We start from the raw sequence: 27,067 nt of genomic DNA, 5'->3' as shown, positions 1-27,067 counted from the left end.
TAACAGGTTTCAGTAGGCTACTTTGAATGTCAGGAGCAACAAATGTTTTGAACTATTTCGTTTTATCCCCTTGAAAACGTGGACGTGGTTTAATGCCATCACCCTTGTTAAGGAGGGGATTATTAAACCCCTGTCCCACTTAGGAAGCCTGAACGGAAACCTCTGGAGACTTTGAGCCCCAGCCAAAGTTTCCGTGCGGTTCCCGGAGGTTCCCGGAGGTTTTTGTCAGTCTCCCTACCTGCTTCCACTACCTGCAACCTCCGGCAACCACCTGCAACCACCTGGAACCGCACGGAAACCTTGGGTGGGGCGCAAAGTCTCCAGTTCAGGTTTCCTAAGTGGGACAGGGGGTAGGCTGCCGAATCCAGCTGGTTGGGCTCCAAACTTTAGAACTCCCCCATGAAACCGATCCCTCTACCCGTCTACCCATTTATCTCTTTATCTCTCTATCTCCTCATCCTTCTATCTTAATGTCCCTCTATCCCTCGCCTCACCACGGGTGAACAACAGAGGAGGAGGACTGAACTTTGGTGCCTTCTCTCATAGTGGGAAACTTTGATTCCGCTGTGTGGGGGCGTCTATGTTAAAGGCTATCGTGTTCTGTGCTTTTTTATTCGTCTGGCTGCTTGGTGACCACACATTTCACTGTTCCAATTGGTACATGTAACAATAAATGTACATCTTCTCTTTCTCTCTCTTTCTCTTTCTCTCTCTCTCTCTCTCTCTCTCTCTCTTTTTTTTTCCTTTTTTTTTTCTTTTTCAAAGACTTTATTCAACACATCAAATAATACAACAGATCAAGTCATACACAAAACGAACTTACAATATATCGTGTCATTATAGTACAACGTTACAATCATTATTCACAAAACTCTCAACCCCACGCGGTGACCAGCGCCCACGGAATACCTCCAAAGTCCCCGTGAACACCGCATGTTCCCTCTCCAGGGACACACGTGCATGGACGTAGGCCCGAAAGAGGGGCAAGCAGCCGACTCTTGCCTGACCATCCATCGCCTGCTGCCTGGACCCGCGTATGGCCATCTTGGCCAGGCCCAGGAGTAGACCGACAGGTAGGCCCCACCCTCCCACTTGGCTCTCCCCACACCATGCCTTGTGTCCAAACACAAGAATCGTAGGACTAAAATGTAACCAGAACTTTAGGAACAACCCCTTCAGATATTGATACAGGGGCAGTAGCCTCTCACACTCCATATAAATGTGGAACACGGTCTCTCCCCCCCCCCCCCCCCCCCCCGACAGGTCCCACCTCCCACTCTCTCTCCCCACACCATGCCTCCAAACACACTCTCTCTCTCTCTCTCTCTCTCTCTCTCTCTCTCTCTCTCTCTCTCTCTCTCTCTCTCTCTCTCTCTCTCTTTTTGTTTTCTATTGCTTAGCTGCTCTGCTATCTTTATACGTCTCGTTCAATTTTGCCAATTACACGTATACCTTAGATCGTGTTGCCGCCTTTAGGACTCTATTCATATATAGTCACAGATAAACGGGTCTAAAGGTTTACAGAGATGCTGCCTGACGCGCTGAGTTCCTCCAGCTTTTATGTGTCTAGCTTAGGTCTAAATCATTGGTCCATACCCAGACCGTTCCGCCATTCATTCGCTGTGTATCTTAACTAGGTACTCTCTGCATCGCTCAATTGTTGTTACGTGACGCCAAAGGACATCTCACATGCAAACACGGAGTAACCTTTTCCCAGACACGACCGGAGCAAACACAAGGAATTGCAGATGATGGTGAAATCTTGAGTAAAACACAAAGTGCTGGAGGAACAGCATCTGCGGAGGGAATGGATGGCGGGTGGGTTAATGTTATAGATGGAAGCCTCAGAGAGGTCCCCGGGACACATGCTCTATAGATTAACAATAACTGGATCAATATGATGAACAAATGACTGAACCCGTGTATTACGGAACTGCAGATAGACGCTGCTGCTTTAAACACCGAAGATAGACTAAAGGGCTATAGTGACTCAGCGGGCCAGGCAGCATATCTATTAAAAAATGAATTGATAATGTTTTAGGGTCGAGACCCTTCTTCTGACTGAGAGCCAGGAAGAGAAAAACTAGAGGTATGAAAGGGTGCCATAATAAATGAATGCAAAAAGACAGATCAAAGCCAGCAACGACGATCAGGGAAAGGTGGAGCCCACAATGGTCCAATGTTGGCTGTGGGAAAAGGTGACAACGAGTGAAACTCAGCAAGGACGATAGTGAAATAGTCTGAAGAAGGATCACGACCTGAAACGTCGCCCATTCCTTCTATCCAGAGATACTGCCTGCCCCGCTGAGTTACTCCAGCATTTTGTGTATACCTTCGGTATAAACCAGCACCTGCAGTTCCCCCCTACACAAGGAAACTAGTGCGCCGACTAGGGTGGGGAAGGGTCGGGGAGAGAGAGGATGCAAGGGCAACCTGAACATTTGGAATATACGTTCGCCGTATGAGCGTTAGGGCCGAACGGCCGTCGTCATTCAAACCCTTGCACGACCCGAAACGTCACCCATCACTTTTTCTCCAGTCTGACCCTGTTTTACTCCAACACTTTGTGACTTCCCTTTCAATCAAACTTCAGTTTCGCTCATTACTTTGGGTTGAGGAGATATCCAACTAAATTGCGATTAACTCTAACTTTTAATTTATTCCAATATCCATTCAGTCAACTCACTCCAGTTAACTTCCCTTGCTCATGCTGAATGTATCTCGGGGTCGGCGAATTTAAATATCAGGCAGACATACACTTATTGTGGGAAAAATGGAAATCGGGCCTTTTAGGTCTGCATTTTCTTTGGAGGCTGGAAAGTTTTTGCAAGTAAATGCACTTGGGGCTTTTGAAAAACAACAAGAAACAGCAGACTACAAAGAGCTTTTTATTTAAATTTGTTTTGAATTTAGCGGATTTGCATGAAAACTGCATGAAATGACCTCATCGGCAGCTGCCATTAACTGTTTAATTAACTATAGAATGGTAGGAGGAGACGAGAAACGTGCCTGGAATCCCATTAGTGCTGCTCTCTCTCTCTCTCTCTCTCTCTCTCTCTCTCTCTCTCTCTCTCTCTCTCTCTCTCTCTCTCTCTCTCTCTCACTCTCTCTCACACTCACACACACACACATTCACACACTCACACACACACACACACGCAGACACGCACACACACACACGCACACACACACATTCACACACACACACACACACCACACACACACACACACGCACACATACATACACACACAGATACATACACACACACACACACACACACACACATACAGACATACACGTATACATACCCACACACACACATACACAAATACACGAATACATACACACACACACGCGCATACACACATAGAAAGCGTATGAGACAAACACAGCACCACCCAGTTACCCTTACAGACCAGAGACCGGGGGGGGGGGGGGGGGGGGGGGGGGGGGGGGGGGGGGGGGGGGGGGGGGGGGGGAGAGAGAGAAAGTGTGTGAGAGAGAGAGTGTGTCCGGACTATCAATGAACCAACCGACTGAAAGAAAAATCGCCACCCTCCTTTAAAGATTCAGGCACTTGATAAACCATCTGACGTTGTGTTTCCAAACTCCAAAAAGTTGTAAGGATTCTTGTCCTGCGAGAAATCCATGCGAGGCGCTAAATGTTAAAACCACTCTTATCATTTGGGCGAGTTGGGAACTTGCCCATGTATATTTAGAGGTAACTTTACACCGCGCTGGCAAACTGAAACGTGGCGGGCGGAGACTATTTGCACTTGAGTCTGTCTGCCACGCTTGTTAAGTTTGAACAGACAAGCACTTATTTGAATAAAGTTAATATGGTGTCAGTCTGCTCGGATCAAGGGTGTATGTAGTATTATTCTTTTAAAATATGTGATGTTTACAGTTCTGGCTTGGGTTGGTATGTACCATGAATATAATATTGATGCAAGATTCTGAAGGAATATCTTCACACCTCATAGAAACTATTTGGGCTGTCGTAATTGTGCCGGCTCTTGCCAGAACTCCGCTGTTTCTGACTATTACCCGATGTTATATCTTGTTAGATTGCACATACGTTTCATTAACTGGAGGATTTTAGTCGCGAATGTCACTTTGGACAAATTATTCCGACATATTCCAAAAATGATGTCAATGCTTTTTTGAGATCAAGTTACACAAGCACAAATTAAATGAACAACCCAGGGTGGATAGTGCATTATAGTGCATCTCATTCTTGCCGTTGCCATTAATCAGCGATCGATATAAATCTGCTCACTATCAATAATATTTCGATCCGAGAGCTTCAGTCAGTCAGGTGAGTGGCGAAGGGTCGGTTTTCGAAGGTGTTCGGTGTATTCTTTTTTGGGGGATAAAATGGTGGCGAGTATAAAGCGGAGTGAGCTGGCCAAGCTCAAGTGCAAGTTCACGGGCTTTATTGAGAGCTGTGTTCTCCCCCGTCTCGGGCCTTTTGTCCGCCGCAACAATTGCTCTTTCTTCCTCTCCTGTACTTGGAGCTGCCTGGGAACCCCCCAGCATCAAACTTAAACCGCACTGTTGCAGTTTTGCGACTCAAATTATATCCTCTTGGCGAAATTTCCACCATAATCATAAGCGCGCTCCCGTTTAAGCCTCGATTGGTATCGAGTCACGAGGGAAAGACGCAACACATGATAGCAACACGGTGCCGGGATGTTTACTTGTTTTTAATTAACGCTGGGGCTGGGGGTGGGGAAGTTTGTAACTATTCAGTACCAGTGGAAAACTCGAAGTCTCTAAACTTTGAACAACTTTTACAATGGGATGAAAGCGAAGCCATGAAGGGATTGCCTTTACATCTTGAAGATAAGGTAAGGACTGTGTGTGTCTGTGAGTCGCTGTGGCGACTTACTTTGTAAACTGCTGCTCTGTGTGTGTGTGTGTGTGTGGGGGGGGGGGGGGGGGGGGGGGGGGGGGTGATGGAGAAGTCGAACTGGAATGCCTATGTTGAGGAATGTTAGTGCTCGCTGGTATTGGAGAGGGAAGGAAAGGCTTGCTCGATCTTTGCATAAATCAGAGGTCACTGGCGCTTGCTATCTGGGTAGTGACACCGTTTGACCCGGCACAGCCCTCCTGAGCTGGTTGCACAATGAGGTTGCTTCTGACACAATGCCTGAACTGAATTACCAACCTTCTGGACCAAAGTCATCTCCGCCAGCCGCCCCCTCACCCCGAACATAGGTCTTTATCATCAGTGTCATTGCTGAATCGAACGACAATCCATTTAATCGATCACTATTAACTCTGCAGGGTTTTCTAATGGACCCAGTGCAAGGTTATCGAAACTAGTCTATAGACATATCACAAATATATAATGTGGGGAAGAGGCTGATTTAACACGTTTATTTAACACAACGTTACCATATTCCACTGACCTGCGATTTCAAATATATTAACAATTTTGAAACTGTTGCCATTTCTCTATTTATCTGCAGATTAATAACCACTTATCTTAAATTGAAAAAATCCCATCGAGTCATTACAAATCTGATACTTTGAAATGTAAAATTTCAATTGAGTGCTATTATAAGTAACCTGAAAGATGCATCATGTATTTCACGCGATCAATTTGGTAGAACCCACACGGATTTTATTTAGACATTTAGTAATAAAGTGAATAATAAGATTAGTTTCTTGCTACAGAGTGCAGGGCTTTGTTGAGGTTGTCATGGTTTTAAAACTAGAGTTATATATACATTTAAAAAAAAACATGAGATGTGTTAGATAGGAACTGCGCCAATCAGCTAGTGATTCAAAACCAGGGCTGCTCCGCCGTTTGAATTTCGCCTTTCACTCGGTCAACAGATCAATTAGTTATATAGCAATGGACAGAGATTAAATTCGGGCTAGGGGTCCGACACAGCTCGTGTTTTTTCTAAAGGTCACGGTTACTGAATGGAGTTATCCTACCGACAGCTTTACATGTCAGGGGTGTTAAAGGGCTTAGTTCTCCGGAAATAGGTTGAAAGCCTTGAGTTTATTTTGTGTTCATTTATGGTGTGTCGTACACAATAAAGGGGTCAGCCCGCCCCACACCCTGCCCATCAGATGGTTCACGGGCCAAGCCTAATGCCGGCCTCTTGCACTTGCTGAGGTGGAGGAGAAGCGGACACATTTGGGCAGAAGACCCCGTGCGCAGTAAATTTGTTCAGGGTCCAGAGAATTACAAATTCGCAATACGAATATCTGAAATTAATTGCTCTCTCACTAGAAGCAAATGATTTCAATTCATCTTGCGCTTCTTAGTTAGACACTAACACGCTGCAATATGTTGACGATTAGCACAAAAAAGACCAAACTGCTGGAGGAAAGGAAGAAGGGCCTCGACCCGAAACATAGTCTGCTCATTTCCCTCCAAAGATGCTGCCTGCTCTGCTGAGTTCCTCCAACATTTATTTTTTTTCGCTGAAAAGGTCCAGCATTTGCTGTCGCTTGTGTCTCCAATATATTGATACCGCGTGTTTTGCTATTTTTGTGGGGCATCGTTTTCTGCATGAAGGGGTTGGAGAGATGCCGTAACATGAGCGAGGAAGTATGTGTCGTGAGTGAATGGAATGGAGGGAGAAGGGGGTGAGATGGAATCAAAGCTATGAGCGAATTGAAGGATATGGGATAGGTGCAGCTATTTAAGCGACGGACAGATAGATGGATGGAAGACAAATGATGGTCTTGGCATCATGTTGGGCGCAGACATTGTGAGCTGATGGCTTCTTGTGCTGTACCGTTCTATGATCTATCCAGATTAAGCTGTTGGAAGGAATTCTTAACTAAGAGAGGGGTTGACTCTAAAAATGCATTGAAGCTCCATAAACCCAGAGGTAACTGGACGAATGACTGAGCTTGATGTGAGATGCCCTTTGTAGCGTTGACCAGTGAATCTGTCGGATTGGTTGGATGGGGTCTGGTCCACTAATTCTTGCCCAACGTCAGGCGGGAGGAATATGATGCCGCGTCGCCATTGAGATATCTTCCACCCGAGGAGGCAGACGGAGAGAAGTGATTATTTTAGAGCCGGCCATTTTAGTATTACGGTGCAGTTTTCAACTACAATTTCCCAAATGCGAATCTACCAAATTGAGACGGGTGGCCCAAACGCTTGCGCAACGGAATAAATATATGAGTGAAAAGTGTCGCTCAAGGCTGTTTGGTATTTTTAAACAGCAATCACCCCATTGTTAGATGTAATTTTACCCAGATAATGCAGTACGATATGCTACCACGTGAGTTCACCGAGCGATAATACCGCAATCATAGCCCAACCTCCAAAACAGACCAAGGTCGGGAAATTCCATCGTAACTGATGCCCAGGTTAATTTCGTGCAAGTATCTGGCTGGACTTGCATTTTTGCTTCCTTCCCCTATTCCTTCGTTACTTTAATATTAATCACATTCTTGGAGATTCGCTTTCTTGGAATATTTACGTGACCGGAATATTTACCGACGTTAGTAACATGGCGCTGCGGAACTTGAGCCGCTAGATTCAGAAAACAAGTGTGTGGTGTGTATGTGTGTGTAAAAAAAAAACCCACACAGTTGCCAATATAATCGCCGGGGTAACATCTACACCTTTTCCCAAAAATATATAAATCGATAAATATTTCCAATATGCGTTGAAATTAACTACGCATTGGTTTTAAACGCTCATTCATCACCCTGGCATCCGGGGAATGAACTATTTCAGGTCTTTGTGTGGGATTATGCAGCTGAGGGGGAGAGAGGTGGTTAACCGACCCACAGCTCCCAACTCTTGGATCCGGCACATGTGGTTTTTGAGGATTATTGACAACAGTAATATCCTGTTAATTGATGATATGATTTTCAGCTTCAAATCGCATTGTGCTTCGTGTTAAGATACAGCGAGGCATTAAATCTATCTAGTCCAACGAGGCAATCTGATTGGTCCCGATATCCCCCAGTACATTTCAATGAAAAAAAGCGTCTCGACCCGAAACGTCACCTATTCCTTTTCTCCAGAGATGTTAGACCCGCTGAATTACTCCAGCTTTTTGTATCTATCGTCAACTTTAGTTCGGTGGGCTGGTCGTCAAATTTAGGATAGACACAGAATGCTGGAGTAACTCAGTGGGACAGGCAGCATTTCTGGGGAGAAGGAATGGGTTAATTTTTCTTGTCGAGACCCTTCCTCAGACCCATTCCTTCTCTCCAGAGATGCTGCCCGTCCCGCTGAGTTACTCCAGCACTTGGGTCTATCTTCGGTGTAAACCAGCATCTGCAGTTCCTTCCTTCAAATTGTTCTGATGTGAATGTTCTGATGTAGTGTTTTGCCTCTATTTGAAATGCGTGTGTATGTTCTGTGTATGTGAGTGCGGGTTGGTGGGGGTGTTAAGATGGCGTGGGAGTGCGGAATGGTGAAAGGGGAAGATATTCAAACTGTGGAGCAATCTGAAGCCTTCTTAAGCCAAATGGCATTGTGTAAAGTTTGCTTTGGTCCTCAATAAAACCCATTGGGAACTAATGTTAATGGGCCCATCTTTATGGTCAAAATATGTTTGGTAGGCTGGTTTTAATCACATTCGCCTTTTAGTTTCCTTGCTACAGGTTAGCGGATGATGATTATTTTACCTAAGATAAAACATTACAGCCCTATTAAAATGATTCCTGAATCTATCAATGTCAAAAAAGTCAACAATTCTTTTCGATTTTCAACGTTAGTTCAGTTTCTTGCTTCTAATTTGAAGTTGTTTGGAACTCATTTTACTGCCAAAGGGACATCAGGATTGTCGAGAAAGTAGTAACACGAATGTTATATAACCATATAACAATTACAGCACGGAAACAGGCCATCTCGGCCCTACAAGTCCGTGCCGAACAAATTTTTTCCCCTTAGTCCCACCTGCCTGCACTCATACCATAACCCTCCATTCCCTTCTCATCCATATGCCTATCCAATTTATTTTTAAATGGTACCAATGAACCTGCCTCCACCACTTCCACTGGAAGCTCATTCCACACCGCTGCCACTCTCTGAGTAAAGAAGTTCCCCCTCATATTACCCTTAAACTTCTGTCCCTTAATTCTGAAGTCATGTCCTCTTGTTTGAATTTTCCCTATTCTCAAAGGGAAAAGCTTGTCCACATCAACTCTGTCTATCCCTCTCATCATTTTAAAGACCTCTATCAAGTCCCCCCTTAACTTCTGCGCTCCAGAGAATAAAGACCTAACTTATTCAACCTATCTCTGTAACTTAGTTGTTGAAACCCAGGCAACATTCTAGTAAATCTCCTCTGTACTCTCTCTATTTTGTTGACATCCTTCCTATAATTGGGCGACCAAAATTGTACACCATACTCCAGATTTGGTCTCACCAATGCCTTGTACAATTTTAACATTACATCCCAGCTTCTATACTCAGTCCCAAACAACAATGCTGCTTCTTTCTTTTGCCATTTCAGCTTTAATTTATATCTATTAACGATGATCTAATATAATCATATATGAATCTGGTGCTTTCGGCATTAATGGTATGCAGAGATAACATCTCTGGACTTTACCTTGCACTTCCTGTTATTCCCTTTATCCTGCACCTCAACACTGGGCGATCGTGATCATGTATCGTCTTTCCGCTGACTGGCCAGCGCACGTCAAAACGCTTTTCACTGTACCTCGGTACACACGACGGCGAAACAAAACTAAACTAAATCTCATCATATATGCATGGTTTGCAAAATGCTTAATCTATTTTCATCTAATTGTTTTAAGGTCCATTCTGTGATTTGCATTGACCAATTTTGGAAGTCCCACCCGACTGTATCGATATTTCAAATGCCTTCAATACGGTATCCAGATAATACAGCATCAGAGCAATGGGACATGCGTTTCCGGTGTAGCCTGGACATTCTCCATTCGTACACCTTCAGCATTCCAGGTACATCGAGGCCGAGCCCAATAGACGGAAACGGTCAATCACATCTGACCCCAGATGATTCCATCTGACCCCTCTTGCAAATACACTTTGAAGGCTTTCAGTGCCATACTCTCGTCCGAATATCGGCGGCAATCACTTAAAAAAAGTGGAGAATAGAGTAACGAAATATTTTGAAATGATCCCACGGCGCAACCTCAGCGAAACGCAAAAATGCTTAATTACCAATTCCTCTCGGTCTTGGTGCCTATTATTGATAATTCGTGTGGTTATTAAATGTTGAATGGTTTATGCTTCTGCTTGCAAGATCCAAATGTAATGAAGAACATAGAGCGGTGCATTTTTTAAGTGCAATAAGTGGGGCTATTCAGAAGTCACAGTCTAAAAACCTACACTGTTCAAGTTGGCCCACAGCCACAAAGAGGAGGGTGGCAGGTGTAACTAACCCCGATGCTTACCGTCCATTTTGTAGGAAATAACAAGAGGCAGCGGTGATCTGTATTTATTAGGCAGGTCACTGATCAGCTGAGGTAAAATGTACATATTTAAATTATAAAATAAACATCCTGATAATGGGCAGTGGCTAAAGTAAATTAAAGAGTTAATTTCAAGAATAAGATTTCAGGCGAGTTGAAGGCTGCGAGCTGATGATGCTGATCAAGCTATTGTCTAGTGTGTAGGAAGGAAGTGCAGATGCTGGTTTACACCGAAGATAGACACAAAATGCTGGAGTAACTCAGCGAGACAGGCAGCATCTCTGGAGAGAAGGAATGGGCGACGTTTCGGGTCGAGACCCTTCTTCAGGCGTCTTCAGTCCCTTCTGGACTATTGTCTAGTCCAGAATCACTTGTTTGTTTTACTGGAGGTCTTGAGCCCTTTGTTTCTATTCAACTACAAGGAACCAGCGCCTCGGCGCCTAACGGGTTAAGGGGCATGCAATATGGTGCAAGCACGTTGAGGAAAATATAGTTCCCATAGTTGGGGAGGGGGGGGGGGGGGGGGGGGGGGGGGGGGGGGGGGCCGTGAGAAGGAACAGGGCAATTCACAACAACACCAAAGGCAGAGCAAAAATGACTCAATAATCCAAACAGTCTTTGAACATTTCCTCGGAGTGATCTAATGCATGGGAGCTTTAATTGCATTCTCATTCCTACCGCTGCAAATGTATTTAAAAGCGTTTTAAGAGCGTAGTTGTTGAGGTTGCATTTGTCGCCTTGCTTGCCACACCCCCGGCCAGAGAGAGAGTCGTTGTGCGTGTGTGCAGAGGGAGCTCCATTAACTGTCAATGTCTGCACTCATTGTGGTGGAGCTAATGCACCTGCTAGCCTGATTACATTTGAGTACTGTGTACAGTAACTCAATAGCGTTCCCCACAATGCTGCCTTTAGATCAGCGCATTCTCCTTTTTCCTAGGCACTTAGGCCCATTTTCTTCCAAGCAAATTGCCTTTTCTATAACCATTTACAATCAATTGTACACGCATCTGTTTCTCCACCCCCCCACCCCCCTTGAAAAAAAAAACACCTCTATACAGCCCGATCTGTAAACTGAGCGCCTTCTCTTTTCGTTTACCTCGTTGTCCAATTCACAATAAACAGATATTAGAACGTTTTGTCAGCTTCACAAAAGCAAGTGATTTATTTTCGGTGTCCATGAATCAGTGTGTAAGGATTACTGCGATGTAATACTATTACTGCGATGTCAACAACAAAACGGTCCACTGGTATTTGAGTGTAGGATTTATATATACATATAAATATATATACATATAAATTATACTTAATGGGTGTGAAACAGTTGGCCCTATTTTTCCACCTTAGTGTCTAAATTTATTCCTTAAATTAAATCGTTATATGATTAACATTAAGGCTTCACCAAACTTCCGTTAATGGTATTAACATCTGGGCTCTACACAATGAAGCGATGAACTCAAGCTGCTTGGACCAATTTATTAATACCAATTCACTTTTTTTTTGTCGTAGCTGAACATATCTTACATGAGATTATTAGCCTGTGGGATTTCCGCTGTTTTGTGAATGACTCCTAATTTGGCGAGAAGATGGGTGATCACGACAGCCAGGCAGCATAAGGTCCCGAATTCTGACTTCCTTTTTGTTTTGGTCTCTGAGTCCAAATCTGGATCCTGTGCCCCTCGTGCTGACATCTGCAAATTGATGCTGCAGAAAGTCATTCTGCGACTGATGCTGGAAAATGTCAGACCGAATTACAATAGGTGATTAAAATAAGATGTATTCGATCAATCTCTACATCCAAAAGGATGACTCAAACACATAAACTTAAAATCAGATTAGCTAAATAGATTAAACCCAGCCTGCTGTGAAAATATGCACCAGGATAACACAAATACTGGCGCATATAGATTATTATTTTGCAATGCCACTTTCAGAGATATGCATATCATTTTTATGGCTTGCCTATTACCTTTAAGAATACACTTATGGTTTTGTTATCCTATTAACTTCTGAAAGTTGTTTAAACTGACAATTCATTTGATAAATGCATATTATACATTGGAAATTATAATAGAGAGGGCATTTCCTTAATATAATTGGTTTTAATTATCAGAAATCTTATTTTTGAAATTAAGTGGCTTGCTTTGAAAAATACAAATTTTTCATTGAAAAGAATGCTTGGCAAAAAGTGAATTGGCCCAATATATATTAGCCTTACAGGTCGAGGACATTAACACAATTTCCAAATGTGAACTCAATAGAAAAAAAGTACCGCCTTGAAATATGCATCTTAGATAGTTACATCAATATTGGAGGAAGAAAGTTACATGCAGTTACTTTGCAAATTAATTTATGTTTGCAGTGTTTGCAAAATCATAGAGGCAAAAATATTCAGCAACTTAACCAATGCATAATTTCATAACTTCTGAAATCTGAACTGCCATTTAAATTTCAATGGGGTTCGGATGAGGGGGGGGGGAGGGGGGGGGGGGTGGAATCACACCTTGTATTTGTTTTAGCAATAATGCAAAAATGAGTCTTTGTACCATTGCAGAGTGCATAAAGTTAAACAAGTAAATCAAATATGTGTAAAGTCTGAAGAATGGTATCAACCCAAAATGTTACCCATTCCTACTATCCAGAGATGCTGCCTGGCATTTATTTGATAAATGCATTTTATACAGGCAATTCACATTTTTAAGCCAGTTTAAACATCTTTCGTGTTGTATCTATCTTTGGTGTAAACGAGCATCTGCAGTTCCTTCTTAAACATATACGATATGTGAATAGATTTGGATGAAGTAATGCATGTGAGAGTTCATGTAGAGTTTAAGCTCCATCAAATGGTTCATTTCTATGTTTCAAATGAATGTAACCATGGTTCAGATGATATAAAACTAGAGATTTCAAAGCTAATAGACAGAAGTACACAAGAATGACCACAGCCCGAGCTGCTTGGAAAACAAGAAAAGGAACAGCAAGGTAAATTGGCAGAAAAGCCACACGATAGATTTGATAGACCAAATATCAATTTCCTATGTTGAAATATATGTTCGAAATGTAAGTGATCTACTTGCGATCATTTTTAATTGGCACATGTGAGTTGCAATTGGTTAAAGGATAGGGGAAAAAAGCTGTCTTCACATGGTAATCTTGCCTCTCTCTAGATTGGTACATTTTACAATTATCTATCCTGTGGACATTAATCCAAGGCTGAGATTATTGCATTGTACATCCTAGACTGTTCTTACAATGATCTACAATGTGAAGCAGTTAAAAAAATAACTAAAATTGAAAAATGATTTAAAAGAAAAAAATATCTTTTTTCATATTGTGACTTTGGTGGCTTTTTAAATATGTCTCATAGTGCTTCATAGCTAATGAAGGACTTTTGAAGCATATTGATTATTGAATAGGAAACACAGTGGGAAACATGCATATTGCACTTCCCACAACAGGAAGTGTGATGGACATTTATGGGATAATCTAAATTTAAGCACCTAATTATTGGCCAGAGCATCAAGAATACCCTCGCTACTTTTCTTTAAAATAGGCCGTAGAATATTTCTGGTCCACCTGAAAAGGCTGATGAAACTTCATCTTATCTGCTCAGCTGAATGACTGACCCTCCGACACTTCAGTATTCTCACTGTATCATATCAACGCAATGTGCAAGAATTTTGTTCTCCGGTCTTTTGAGAAGAGTTTAAAGCCCTGACCCCCATGATTATGTATTACAAACTAAACTACAGTAGGCACTGTAAAATATTATTAATAAAACTGACCTTCCCTTCATTAATTCCAGGAAGAAGTTTCAAATTCATAGCCACAAAGCAATATAGTTTTCCAATTCCCTTTGACTGAACATATCTCAAATTAAAAAAAAAAAAAATTCAATTGTTAGCCCTGTGAATTTTAACAAATTACCACCTTCCAATGCCGACTTAAAGACTCGGTACTAATCATTCTCTGTAGTCAATCTTCCTTCTTGAATTATAGACAGAGTCCAAGAAGGAAATGGAACCATGCTCTTTCCAGGTCATTGAATAATTTCATACACGTGATATTGCTGTTATTACATCTAGATAGATGTCCAATGCTCTCCCACCTGTTCTCATGTCTTCCATTCTCAATAAATAAACTAATCTGAATTTTACAACTTGCATCCTAACGTGCCAAGTTCTATTCACAAGTGAACCCTCTATTTTGAACCACAAACTAGAGCAGCAAGATGTTTCTCCAGTTTTCCATTTGCACCAATCCTCAATTTTCTCCCTCCTACTCCATCCGAGTTCTGGAGGTTAATTGCTAATAAACTCAACGTTTTCACTTTTCCCTCCTTGTGGATACTTTGTAAAATTAATGTACTTAACAAAGTTTTTGTGTACATGTCCTGTTACCTCATTATGTGAATTAATATCAAATCTTACTAACCAGATTGCTCAAAAATATGTTGGGGTGCTTTACTAATCTATGTTTTTCCTTGTGTCTTCCTCATTCACTGGTCAGGAAATGAACTAATTGAGGTCTGAAATTCACCATGGACTTCCTCTATTACCCCATCAATAGGGTTTCTGCTCCTTCCTTTGCATTAAAATGTCTGTAACCAAAGTAAGAAATGTTGGACTTTGTGTTTATGATAATAATTCTTCTCATCTCCTTGCTAATACATCAACGCAATTGAGAACTGAATTCCTCAACCCTTCCTTCTGCTGCTTTCCCACTCATTCCCACACAGTTGCAGCCAGATATTCAGCCATTTTAAGATTAGTTATTGAATCCATATAGTTTAACACAACACTGGAATTAGGAGCACAACTTTTCACAGTAGCAAAATATAAATTGGCTTTTGTATTAATGCTGCGCACAAATTAAAGGCTTAAATCTTCTGTCCACCTCTTGCGAGTTGACATGGAGAATGTCTAACTCTATTGATACCCGTGGTTTCAAAATAGTGATCTTTAGATATTAGTAGATTTTAAATATAGTGATATACTTCTCCAGAAACATTATTGCATCTATTTCTCATTTGAAAAACATATTTTATTCCACATCAACAATGCTTCAATTTGATGTTTTGCAATTTTATTTTTGGGCCTGTTTATAAAGCAACTTAAATGGAATGCATGTATGATGTTTTCTGTATTGGAGGCTTTGATTTTAGTCAGCCCACATTGGGACTTGTCAAGTTAGGAGCAGATTTTATTCCTGAATTATTATCTTGAAAATATATATGATGCTGCATTACAAAAATATACACAGTGATACAGCTGTAGATCCTGGGACCTGGGATCAATCCTGACCTCGGGTGCTGTCAATGTGGAGTTTGCATGTTCTTTCTGTTCTCTTCCGGTTTCTCCCAGGTGTTCCGGTTTCCTCCCTTAAGACGTGGGTTTGTAGATCAAGTAGTCTCTGTAAATTGCCCCAAGTGGGTGAGGTGGATGCATACATGGGATCATGCAGAATTACTGTGAAAGGGTGATTGCTAATCAGTGTGTAATTGTTGGGCCAAAGGGCCTGTTTCCATGCTATATCCTTCAATCAATCAATCAATTCTTCAGAAGAATATTTCCATCAATATAAAATAAATCTGTGAATATAAAAAAACGTACCATTGTTTCTAGGCTCAAAAGAACAATGTAAAATGTTATTGTGAACTCGCATACGGTATGGAAGCTGTGAAAATATTGTCTGTTTAGGATATTCCATTGCTGGACAACTTGAAAAGACTATGGGAGCAGTATTTAATCTGAGCTTCAATAATAACCACCAGTAAATAAACTAAACTGAACTAAATTAAACTACAGAGTCAATAGCAAACAACCCATAGATTTCCTTCGCGCCTTAGATGCTGCCACACCCGCTGAGTTTCTCCAGCACTTTTGTCTACCTTCGATTTTCCAGCATCTGCAGTTCCTTCCTAAACATAGAATTATACTGTCTAATAATTATGCCTAATATTATATATTCACCTTCACATAGAATCATAAACTTTGTATAATTCATTGTTTAGACAAGAATCAATAAACTATACCATTTACCATAATTTACCTATGGAGAGAGATTTGGTGAATAATTTAACATAATTTATTATAGCATTCATTTTGCAGTGAGCTTGTCATGACATACTTATGAAGATGGAATTTCCAATCAGAATGTTTTAGCTGATGCCTTAATTGGTGAAAATAAAATTTCTCAAAACTCACATTTTAGGTTTATTATTGTCACAGGTTCTGAAGTGCAGTGAAAATATTTGTCCTGCAAGCCATCTGAACAGATCAGATATTCCGTACATAAATACAATCAAGTCAAACACAAGTTCAATATGCAGAGCAAAGGGAAGAAACAGAGGGCAGAATATAGTTCTCAGCATTGTAGCACATTGGAGCACACAGCTCCATGGACTTAGTCCAATGTCCTCATTGGGGTAGAGGTGAGTCAGGCAGTGAGTGAGCCTAGCTTATGGAAGGACTGTTCAGAAGCCTAATAACTAAGAAGAAGATGCTATTCCTCAGTCTAGTGCTGCATGCTTTCAAGTTCCTGTACCCTCAGCTAGCCAGGAATAGGGAAGGAATGAAGGAAATTCTTCAATCTCCTTCCATGGGGCAATCCCATAGATACTGGCTGACATCTGATATTTCACCCAGGGTTAGATAGAACATATGAGAGCCTAGATAATGTGTGTTGGTTGGCAGTTACTTCCTCTTCTTCTTCTTGCATATGGCGTGCACAGTCTACAGATGTAGGTCAACTTGTTCTATTTGATCTATTTGTTTGTGCACAGTGGGTTGATGACATTAGTTGAAACAGGGTGGACCACGTGAAGGTTGCAATCTCCCACCCCGGCAGTTACTTATTAAAGGGCAGAAATATCATTGCCATCCTGACTTAGAGATCAATGATTTAATTTTTATAGTGATTCAAACTTAGCAAGAGATACCACATATCATTATACCACAAGCTACACAGGCTGAACGTGGTTAATTCACAACAGAATGGGACTCAACTCTTGCAACTCTTGTTTGAATATTTCTACACTGCACCATGTGTTTTTTTTTAAATTGTTTAACCTTCGAAGGCAATAGTACCTGTCTGTTAATAAGCAGTACCCCCATAGCCACAAAGTGTATATGACATTACTAACCTAGTCATAGACATAGAACCTATAGTGGTACAGCACAAGTGTAGGCTCTCTGGCTCACAACGTATGTGCTGAGCATTATGCCAAGACCATCTCTCATCTTTCTGCAGGCAATCCATTTCCTGCATATCCATATTTCTATCCAAAACACTGTTAAATACCACAATCATTTCTGCCTCAACCAACAACCCGTTCCAGACATTCAATATTCTCGGCGTAGTAAATAAAAGTTGCCCCGCACATCTCCTTTACATGTTCCCCTCCACTTTAAAGCTATGCCTTCTAGTACTTATTTTTTCCATCCTGGGGAAAAAATCGTTCTGACTGTCTACCATATCTATGCCTCATAATTTCATACACTTCTATCGGGTCTCCCTGAATCATCTACTATTCCATAGAAAATCATACAACAGATAAACTAATGAAAATGTAACAGAAGTGAATTGGTGCAGTAAAGGTCTGCTACATTTATCATTTTATGGAGAACCTGTTGAAGTCTTCATAGAGTCTGAGTCTTCATTGAGCCAGAGCAGTGAAGAAATAGGGGAGAAATTACAGTGAATTAAGCAAGTGAAATAAATCTTCCCGTTTGAGCAGAACCGAAATAAATGATGTCATGCTTGTAGTTGGTTGACCAAAATAGTTGGGATAATTTACTGGAATAAGTAGTGTAAGCAGTTTTTTTTTAAAAAATAAATATGAGCAGTGCGTTTGCTTCTCCTATTCTCCTCAGCTGTTTTCTTCCAATTGTATTCTATTTCCCTTTATGAATCTGGATTTAATTACTTCCTAGGATGATAGCATGGAATTCTCCACATCTCCATTGACTATAAAATATAGGCTTGTCACAGACTACCAATAAAGACATCCATATGTGGCTATCTTACATTAACACTATTTGGTATTGGTTTATTATTGTCACATGATTCAAGGGAGAGAAAAAACGTTATCTTACATGTTGTCCTGAAACATCATACCATACATCTACATTCTCCTTGATCAGCATCCCCTTTGATCTCTCATATTAACACCTTACCCTTCCATATTTCCATGTCTCCCTCTCCCCTGACTCTTCGACTGAAGAAGGATCACGACCCAAAACGTCACCCATGCCTTCTCTCCAGAGATGCTGCCTGACCCGCTGAGTTGTTCCAGCATTTTGTGCCTATCTTCGGTGTAAACCAGTATGTGCAGTCCCTTCCAACAACATACATTAGTACATCAGCTAGCGTAAAAGAGAGTACGGGACATAATATTGCAGCTACAGAGAAAGTGCAGATTAAAAAAAGAGCAAGGGCCAAATGAGGTAGATTGGGTGATCGGGACTACACGCTTGGCAACAGGGCAGTCCCTTCTGCAGCATGACAACAGTGGTGAGGGAGTTGTTCTTGAATCTGGTGCCACATCCGTTCAAGATTTTGAATCGTCTCCCTGATTGGAGATGGGAGAAAAGACGTGAGGTGGGGGGTGGGTGGGGGGGGGGGGGGGGGGGGGATGGTGGTGAGACCCTTCTTCAGATTGGATTCTTTGCATTCTATAAAGGTTAGCACAGTACTTATCAAACTCTTACGACCATTCCTTCAGACTGAAGAAGGGTTTTGACCCAAAACATCACCCATTCCTTCACTCCAGAGATGCTGACTGTCCCGCTGAGTTACTCCAGCATTTTTTGGGTCTATTTTCGGTTTAAAGCAGCATCTGCAGTTCCTTCCGACACAACAATGGACCATTGTGGGCTCCACCTTTCCTTGATCATCGTTGCTGTTTGCACATTTTTACTCCATTCCAGCCTGAAGAAGAGTCTCGACCCGAATCGTCACCTAATTCTTTTCTCCAGAGATGTTGCTGACCAGCTGAGTTAGCCTTTTGTGTCCCTCTTCTGGGGAAACTAATTGTCTTCACTTGGATCCTATCATTAGCTCTCGTACAGCTCTAATGTAGAACGCCATTTCCCACTCGTTCTGTGGAGTTGAATCAGATTTGAAGCATCCTATTTGACACCAAGTTATATTGTCAATCATTTTATCTCTTCAGGAATATGGTCTGAATTTCACTTCCAAACCACTGATGCTGCAGATACCATCCAAGGGATGTCACTACCAGATTCACCTTTCAATCCCAACCCCCCTTCGCTTTACTTTAGACTTGTATATTCACTGGAGTTTAGAAGGATGAGGGGTAATCTTATAGAAACATATAAAATTATAAAAGGACTGGACAAGCTAGATGCCGGAAAAATGTTCCCAATGTTGGGCGAGTCCAGAACCAGGGGCCACAGTCTTGGAATAAATGGGAGGCCATTTAAGACTGAGGTGAGAAAAAAAAAAACGTTTTCACCCAGAGAGTTGTGAATTTGTGGAATTCCCTGCCACAGAGGGCAGTGGAGGCCAAATCACTGGATGGATTTAAGAGAGAGTTAGATAGAGCTCTAGGGTCTAGTGGAATCAAGAGATATTGGGAGAAGGCAGGCTCGGGTTATTGAATGGGGACGATCAGCAATGATCACAACGAATGGCGGTGCTGGCGGAATGGCCTCCTCGTTCACCTATTTTCTATGTTTCTATTAGCGTCTTGTCCATCGTAGTTAATCCTGGACCAAATTCCGAGGTAATGCACTATAACTGAACAGTTGTCTTATATAATCCATGAGCCAACATTTATAGTTATCTGTTAATGGTGTGAATGTATGTGAACCAATAATGTGAATTACTCACGTTTTGAGGATATTATCTGATGTTTATTGACACTTGGGAGACGGGATGAAACCTCTCGTTTACTATTCTCCCCGTTAACCATTAAAAGTCAATCCAAATGGAAATTGTTCTCTATCTATTGTCTACAATGGAATATATTTGTAATCGTTCCAGTCCAGTGAGCAGATGAAATATATACAGATAATACGGCCTTCTTCACAGCCCATATTGAATAATCCAGCGGCAACAGATCTAACGTGTAGGAATGAACTGCACATGCTTGTTTATACCAAAGATAGACACAAAGTGCTGGAGTAACTCAGCGGGTCAGGCAGCACCTCGGGAGAAAAAGAATATGTGACGTTTTGGGTCGGGACCCTTCTTCAAAAGATTCCATCTTCAAACGCCCTGTTGCGATCTTGAAGGACTTTGAAAAGTAAACTTGTATGATCTGCCATTGGGAGCAGAGAAGTCCCATGTGTTTTTGTTGTTGCTGTTGGTCACGCGTTCTGGAGTAAGATGTGGCATCTGGTCTATGTCTGAGAGTCAGGGGAAAGGGGAGCGAGGGATAAAGACAATACTAAGGGTCATCCAGTTGAGTACCACTGTTTGTGTAACTCGTTATCACCTATCCTGCAGCCAACAGTGGGCCTCCACATGTCCTTGAATGTCCTTACTTTCTGCATTTCTTCCATTCATTGATCCCAAGTAGCATCCATGTCTCTCGTTTCCCCTTTCCATTGACTCTCGGTCCGAAGAGTTTTGGGTCGAGCCCCTTCTTGCGTCTGAAGAAGGGTCTCGACCTGAGACGTCACCTATTCCTTTTCTCCAGAGATGCTGCCTCAACCGCTGAGTTATCCCAGCTTTGTGTGTTTACCTGGTGTAAAGCGACATCTGCAGTTCCTCCCTGTGCATCTGGCCTATGGCATTGTAATGAATAAGGCGAAAGCTCTTTAGACCAACGTGGGTCCGAAGGTGCTTAAACAAAAGTGACAGAAGTGTGGGGACGCTGTAGGATCGATCCTCTCAGGTTAAAGTCGCTTCACAAACCTATTTAACCAAAGGGAGTGCGTTTAGCAAATTAACTGCTTAGTAGGGGGAGACTAATACTCCGTGTGGAGAATATCCAGAGCCGCTTGTTCCAGAGGAAACGTTTTCACATGAGTAATTTGAACCGATATATTCCAGAGGTGTATATTAGAGAGAAAATACAATTAAGCAAAAGTATAATTGAACTGAAGGTTGTCCGTGGTTGTGAATGATCGAAATTCGTGTTTCTCCTATTTACTGTTGTATATATTCACACGTGCATCTTTCCGCGGACCGTGTTCGAAAGTGAAAACCAATTATTGGCTCCCCGACGCGCTTTCAATAGTGCATAGATAGTTACTGATCAATAGGATGTTACTTAACAAGGTGCATTGCGGTTAGGGCGATTTTTCACTTCGACAGAACACGAGGAACATCAATAGATATTTTCTGAAAGTCTTCTTAAATTGCAAAGGACCCGCTACGGGAATAAAAGGCTGTTCGGGTCGAGTCGCTGTGGTTGATGTGGTCATTCTAAAGACCGGCATGGAGTCAATGGGCCGAATTACTTGCCGTGAGCAATATATAGAACATCAACAATATTACGCGGCATGCCCGTATATCTAAATCAATTTCATGATAAATAGATGTGACCAATGATGGGTCAATTATTTGACCTATCGCATTATGTTGGTGCATCCAATATATGAGCATCCTATGAAGAAGGTGTAAACAGGTGTAAAATAGTGAAATGTAATGAAGTTGTGCAGATGCTGGAATCCTAAAAAAAAAAGTATTCAGGGGGTCAGACTACATGTGTGGGGAAGAGAAAGAGTCGCCGTTTCCAAAAGAAAGTTCGGTCTGAACTGTTGGATATCTCCAGAAGTTCTGGATTGCGTTAGAAAGCTGGCCCGTTAAACCGGAAAATGGAGTCCCACCTGTGACAGTGGAACCCGCAGCTTCAACAAAACATGCCAATAAAGCGGTAGAAATGTATGATGGAGAATTGTAAATATTTTTAAACGGATAATTTCAATTACATGAATTCAGTCCTATCCTATCGTGTCGTATAAATATTTCCTCGCTGGTTATCGATATTTTCCCCAATGACATGTATATGCACGTCAGAGTAATTTTGGAAAGCAGTGGGTATTGTTCAACTTAATATCAGAGCTTGGCGAATAAAGATCTTGTATACAGTTACTAAAATATGCTGAGACAAGGATAATCTGAGTGTCTGACTTCGCCTTTTATCTATTTGAAGAAAAATGTTCTCCGGGCTCCCGCGGGGACCCCCCTGCGCCTTTCTTTAATCTAAGTTCTTAATCATAACAACCTTAGTGTCGATCTTCAAAACTCATAAATCACCGCGAAAAAATACAGGCATTTGTGAGTTCGTGTGGTTTTCACGAAAATAATATGCAAGGAATGTCTAGGTTTTTTTTTTAATCAATAGCCTGGCAGATCCAATTTGAATATAAAAATCAGGTCAGACATTTCACTTCAGTGCAGAGTCAGAGGAGGTCGACGGAAGAGTCATTTGAACTTCTGCTCTACGGGGGGAACGGAAGATTTCAGGGTGGTGTTCGCGGGAAGAGCGGTGGAGATTTTTCCGGGGGTATCCCATCTGATATTTGTCCACCGAATCAACCACTAGTTTTCGAAGGAGTTTGATGTGCACAATGATGACATCTCGGATGTCCTGGTATGGAACGTCTCATCGTGGGCGCAGATGCAGCGTAGACGAATTGGGAGTAGGGGATAGAGTCTTCGCAGGAGGCAGGGCGGAAAGAAGTGTAGTCGAGATAGTTGAGATGAATATTGATTTCTCTAATTTCAAGTAACCCCTGCATTCTCTTTCTCTCTCCATCCCTCACCCACCCGTCGCACCTGCTTCACGTTCTCACCTAGCAAACAACAAACTTGTTTCCAAGTTTCCAAACTTGTTTCCAACAAGCTTGTTTCCTTTATCATCGTTACTTTTTTGCAAATCTTTCATTCATTTCTTCTATATCTCTCTACATCACCTCCCATATATCTTGTTTCCCTTTCCCCACACACTCAGTCTGAAGTTGGGTCTCTACCCGAAACGACACCCATTCCTTCTCTCCAGAGATGCTGCCTGTCCCGCTGAGTTACTCCAGTTATTTTGTGCCCATCTTCGTGCACAATTTAGATGTCCTGTTTCCATCACGGCTCCAATGCAAAAGGACTTCGTTGGCTACAAGAGTTTGGAATATCCTGAGATAGTGACATGTGTTACAGACGTGCATTCCTTAAAATAAGGCGCGGTGAGAAATGCTGTAAAGGAACTGCAGATACTGGTTTGCAAAAAAAAAGTGCTGAAGCAACTGATCGGGTCAGGTAGAATCTCTGGAGGACACGGACAGATGACGTTTCGGGTGGGATCCTTCTTCAGACTGATTGGAGTGGGGAGGGGGGGGGGGGGGGGGGGGGGGGGGGCTGGAAAAGAGGCGCGGCCAGGACAAAGCCGAGAGGGTTATAGGTGGATACAGCTGTGCGGCGTTTGTTGACTCGCAGATGTATGGGCAAAGTATAGGAGTTGAAAAGGAGACGCAATGGTGCAAACCAAAAGAGAAATGTGAAGCTAGAGGAAGGAATATAGGTGGAAGGGGACGACAGATGGAGGGGAAAGGGACAGTATAAGGGAAAAAATGGGCGCGGACCAGGTAGGGGAGAGGCGTGTGTGTTATCTAAAATTGGAGAATTTTGGCCTGAAGAAGCGTTTTGGCCCGAAACCTCACCCATTCATGTTCTCCAGAGATGCTGCCTGACCCGTCTGAGTTACTCCAGCGTTTTCTGTCTATCCTCGGTTGAAACCAGCATCTGCAGTTCCTCCCTACACGAGTTACTCCAACGTTTAGTGTCTAACTCCAGTGTTCACACGGTTGGGTTACAAACTGTCGTCACATCCCACATTCATTGTTGGCACAGGTTGCATTCGGCTGCATATGTGGGTAAATAGGAGAAACTGGCAACTCCACGGCTCACATTCAGGATTCAGGGATAACAATCCTTTAGCATTCGTGGCTTGTCGATCGCCACGTAATTACAACGAGCGACATCCATACCTCTCACAGCCCACCCATCTCCGCCCTCACCACCCCGTAACCTGTCACCTCTTTGACATGCAATTATTCCATGTGTGCTGTCACAATAAAATCTATATCATTGTTAGCGATAAACTGCAGCACTCATTATAATACAAGCAATGTTTGGATAATATCGCTCATTTAATCTAAGTGTAAATTACAGACACCCATGGTATGAGATGACATATCAGTGCCTCCTCAACGTGTGCAGGTTTGGCTACGCGGTTACGAGAGACCACGTTTTTTAAACGTGGATTTCCGATAAGAGTCTCTCAAATTATCAAAGAGATTACTGAACAAGCACATACACAACACCCCCGTTGGAGAATGGAGAATGTTCTAAATTTAGCTCATATCTAGATTATGGGTAAGAAACGATAAAGCCGCAATGTGGACGGTTCGGTCTCTGAACTGACCGGGGTTTTGGACAGTTACTGGATGAACTTGACACACTATACATCGATCTATTTTTTAAACCAGCAACAACGCAGACCAGGGGTAAAATACAAACCACGTGCACAATCCACTAATCTTTGCTCAACGTTTAAAAATCGGCTTTAATGAACGTTGTGGAAGAACTATCCTGTTTGGAAATATGACATTATTGTCATAGGTCTTGTACGATATAAAAGTGCACTTCATTATGTGCCATGGTAGCTAAATTATGTTTGCTGTGTTGATGGAAGTGAGGTTTTGGCCTTGGTATGAATATTGATTTATCTCACTTCAAGTAGCCCTTGCAATCCCTCTCCCTCCCCCCCTCCACCCAAGTACCAGCTTCAAGTCGTCTTGATGAGTCTCATTGTCTGTACTCCTTTTCACCGAGCAAACAGCTGTTTCCTTTATCATCGTTACTTGTTTGCATATCTTTCATTCATTTGTTCTATATATCTCTACATCACCGTCTATATCTCTCGGTTCCCTATCCCCTGACACCCAGCCCGAAGAAGGGTCTCGACCCGAAGTCACCTATTCCTTTTCTCCAGGGATACTGTCTGTCCCGCTGGGTGTAACTCCAGATTTTTGTGTCTCTCTTCGGTGTAAACCAGAATCTGCAATTCCTTCCGGCGCATCACCAAGTTTCCTTTCGGATCCGCTGAATGACAATAGGCATTCTATTCTTAGAGGTTACTCTGCATCCAATCCCTTTCTATAACTGAGCTCCCAAAATCGAAAGGGAAGAACTGTAACTCAGTAAACTGCAAATAGTTGCACGTGAAACAAAACAGAACATGGTAGTTTAAATACAGCGAGGATCAAATAATGCAAGAACTAAGGTAAACATATGATTGCAGAAAGTCAGAGCAAGAATCCACAAACTGAAGAAGTATTTCGACCCGAAACATAATCCATTCATCTCTCCATAGACACTGCCTGTCCCGTTGAGTTACTCCGGTATTTTGGGTCCAACTGAAAATACAATCACACACCTAACATTCGATTATTCAATTGTTCTATATAATCAAGGAATTCGTACTACATTAAATTGATTGAAGCAAATCGTATTACAATTGAAAGAAAATTGAAATATGTTTGGAGGAATTATCAGGAAACATTGATAAATATGAACTGCATTTATGTACGTCCCAGCCAGATTGGAATCCATCATCGTGGCAAGATATAAGTTTCTGTCTTTGCATGTTCATTGCGATGCTAGCAACTTCATGACTGTATCTTTCGAATTGTTTTTGAAAAGTTATACATAGCTGTAGATCATGGTAAACAAATAAAAATTAACAGAACATGGATTTTGATGAAGGTAGACAAAAAAAACTGGAGAAACATTCTTAAACAAGGGTTTTGATGAGATGATATTGAGCCCTGCACCGATACTAACACAGTGTACTGGATGATAAATTTGACATCTTACATGCAGTAATATTATTGTAAATGAACATTGAATAGTATTGAACATTGTTAAATATTGCACTAAGGCAACCTGGATAACAGCATAATAGCTTGGAATAAACACACTTGAATAGAATCGACATTGCATTACAGACCTATACTCCATACATCTATAGTTCAGAGATGATTATCTAGCGCTAATAGTCTGTTGCCCAGGTAAGTATAGAAGAATATTATCACATTACACGTTTCCAATGTTACTGGCACTTTCAGGTTGGATATAGATAGAGATAACTTCGGCTCTATTCGTACCATAAAATGGTGAGCCGATGCCAAGAATGAAGAGGCGGGAGCTATATTTTATATTGAAGCATCGTGAAGAAATAGTTATCAGGATTTTTATAGATGCTGAATTTAATATGCATTAATTTGTTTAGAAGTGGTTTTAATTTATTTTCCTTCAATATTTTCTCTGGGCTCAATCAACATTTTTTTCTAATCTGGAGCAGCTATAATGTCGTCATCGATATTTTCCCTGATGTGGAACGTCGCCCTCTGCTTTTGTTGCTCGGCCTTAGATTCTGTGGTAGTAGTTCGGCGAAGAGAATGGACACAACAATATTGGAGTAACTCGGCGGGACAGGCAGCATCTCTGGATAGAAGGAATTTGTGTCGTTTCGGGTCGAGACCCTTCTTCAGACTGAGCTTTATATCTGCCTTACGAGAGAATGATTTGCTTTATGTGTAGGAAGGAACTGCATACGCTGGTTTAAACCGCAGACAGACACAAAAAGCTAGAGTAACTCAGAGGGACGGGCAGCATCTATGGAGTGAAGGGATGGGTAAC

General features: G+C 41.9%; 1 protein-coding gene across 1 annotated transcript in view; it reads left to right on the top strand.

The window, feature by feature from the left end:
- Positions 1-4,440: 4,440 nt before the first annotated feature.
- Positions 4,441-27,067, top strand: part of LOC129712782 (uncharacterized) — a 246,420-nt gene continuing 223,793 nt past the window's right edge. Inside the window, exon 1 of the transcript XR_008726129.1 lies at positions 4,441-4,851. The gene's annotated coding sequence lies outside the window, so the exon portion shown is untranslated. The remainder of the gene's footprint in view (positions 4,852-27,067) is intronic.

This window comes from Leucoraja erinacea, chromosome 33 (assembly GCF_028641065.1).
Source record: "Leucoraja erinacea ecotype New England chromosome 33, Leri_hhj_1, whole genome shotgun sequence".
In the NCBI taxonomy this organism is placed as follows: Eukaryota; Metazoa; Chordata; class Chondrichthyes; order Rajiformes; family Rajidae; genus Leucoraja; species Leucoraja erinaceus.
This window is presented reverse-complemented; position numbering and strand designations above follow the sequence as displayed.